Source organism: Gossypium raimondii, chromosome 4 (assembly GCF_025698545.1).
Source record: "Gossypium raimondii isolate GPD5lz chromosome 4, ASM2569854v1, whole genome shotgun sequence".
NCBI lineage: Eukaryota > Viridiplantae > Streptophyta > Magnoliopsida > Malvales > Malvaceae > Gossypium > Gossypium raimondii.
Genome location: NC_068568.1, coordinates 42,766,460 through 42,768,728, shown reverse-complemented (window position 1 = coordinate 42,768,728; position 2,269 = coordinate 42,766,460). Strand labels below are relative to the sequence as shown.

General features: G+C 32.7%; 1 non-coding gene across 1 annotated transcript; it reads right to left on the bottom strand.

The window, feature by feature from the left end:
• Window positions 1-476: 476 nt before the first annotated feature.
• LOC128040729 (small nucleolar RNA SNORD18) lies at window positions 477-555 on the bottom strand. The gene has a single exon (XR_008195535.1). It is a non-coding gene; the product is annotated as a small nucleolar RNA SNORD18 (small nucleolar RNA).
• Between the last annotated feature and the right edge of the window lie 1,714 nt (window positions 556-2,269).

Here is a 2,269-nt window from a genome sequence, read left to right as displayed (position 1 = left end):
AGTCTAGAAAAGTCCAGATTCAGAAAACTTCAAATAAAAAATATTATAATCGAAGTCAGAATTAATCTGAATATGATAAACAATTATGATAATCTAAACCAAGACCAATTTGAATCTGAGATATTTCAAACATATAAATTCTAAATATGAAAGCACCTTGAGTTTAACAAAGTCAAAATCCAAAAAACTTTGAATAAAAAATATAATAATTCAAACTCAAAATATTCTAAATCCACCTACACATCTAGGCAGCCAATGATAACATCAAATCTTATATATATACCGGCTGCGAATGAGGATTTGGTTCACATTCAAATCTCAACTCAGTTCCATAACTCATCATAGCAGAAGCTTTTTTTTTCTTTTCAGAAAAGCAATTAATCCAATAAAAAAATGAAAAAAATATAAGAAATGAACTCTAATTATTTCTCAAAAGATTTCTGTCAAAATAGACAAAATAAAAATGATGCATTATTGAGATCAAAGTTTGGTTAAAAAAATTGTCGGTCACGGTTTAATCAGAAACACGGACCAAATTAAACCTCATCATATCTCAAAATATTTGAAAAGAAATAATATATATTCTCTTCGAAGAAATTTCAAGAGATATAAATAAGAAAGATCATCAGAGACTTAAATACAAGTAATCACGGAATAAATCCAATCGTATTTGTATAAACCCAAATGTGCCCAGGCCCAATCTAATACCCATTTTACATTATAATACTCAGGCCCAAACCAACAAACAATACAGACCTCAGCCCAAAACTAAAAAGAAAAAAAAACCCTAGCAGCACTATGCGCCCTAGCCACAGCAGCCTCCGCGCCTCCAGCAGACGTCCCAAGCGCCGCACGCCTCGGGGCCGATCCTCCCTACGTGCGTGCCGCTCCCACGCCCAGCAATCCCCCTTGCACTCCGTAGATCGCGCCGCCCGCCACGAATCCCGCACACCCTCCAAGCACGCACCTGCAAACAACCCAAAAAAACAACAAATAGAAACAAATAGCAACGGAAAAGAAGGAAAATAGTAGATTTCGAATAGATAATAGTTTTTTCTTCTTCTTTCTATTATTTTTAGGCTATAAAAGCCCTATTCCATGTACTCAAAAGGGGGGAATACTGAAAATGGAAAGAAAACACCGAATACAAAATTTTTAAAAGGTGAATCGCAAGTTTTTTTTTGTTTTTGTTTTTCCATAATAATAAAAGGGGAAAAGGGGAACCAACCTGGCCTAGGCGTGTTAGGATCCCTTCTTCGTCTCGATCGGAGAATAAAACGGCATCTGAGGCCGTGAGAGGGCTTTTGAACGGCGGCGGCGTTAAGGGTTGAAACGGAACCCTAGCAGAGGACACATGAGTTCTTTTTATTTTTTTTCCTTTACATTCTGTTATAAATGATTTTAGGGAAAAATTTGATTTAAATAACATTAGCAAAACGGCGTCGTTTTGAGGGGAGGGGATCCGCGTGTTGACCCGACCAGACCCGGGGAGGATCCGCGCGTTTTGGGTTTTGGTTAATTTGTGCATTTAGCCCCTCCCTTTTGCAGCGCACTCCACTTAAACCCTTTTTAACTTGTTTTAAAATTGGGCCGCATATTTGGTGTCCGTTTCAATTTAGTCCCTTTCTGCGCCGCGTTTTGGAAGGAGGGGATAATTTCCCTTTTGGTCCTCTACTCTTGCGCGCGCATTCAATGTGGTCCAGTTTTATTTTACTTTGAATTTACCCATTTTTTTTCTTTTTTTAGTTCAATTTAATCCTTTTTACACTGTTTTATTATTATTATTTATTATGTTATACTATTCTATTATTATTATTATTATTATTATTATTATTATTATTATTATTATAATATAACGTACATGCATTCTTTTATATAGCATACATATACCTGTATATATATTTTATACATTTCTTTATTTTATTTTCTAACTTTTATATATAAATAAACTTTTATATTTTAGTTTTTTAAATATGTATGTACATATGTTTTCTTATATTTTTTTAACTTTTGAGTACGTTATATTATATATATATGCCTATATATTTCTTTTTTTTAATATATACACGTATACATATTTTTATATTATCCTAACTTCATGACTTTCGTATATATATACATGTTTTTTTTCTATAATATATACACACATATTTTTAGGAACTATTATGAATTTTACATGCTCCATTTCTCTTTTATATGTATATTTATATATGTGCGTTTAATATGTGTATACCCATATTTTCAAATTTACATGTATATTTGTATATCT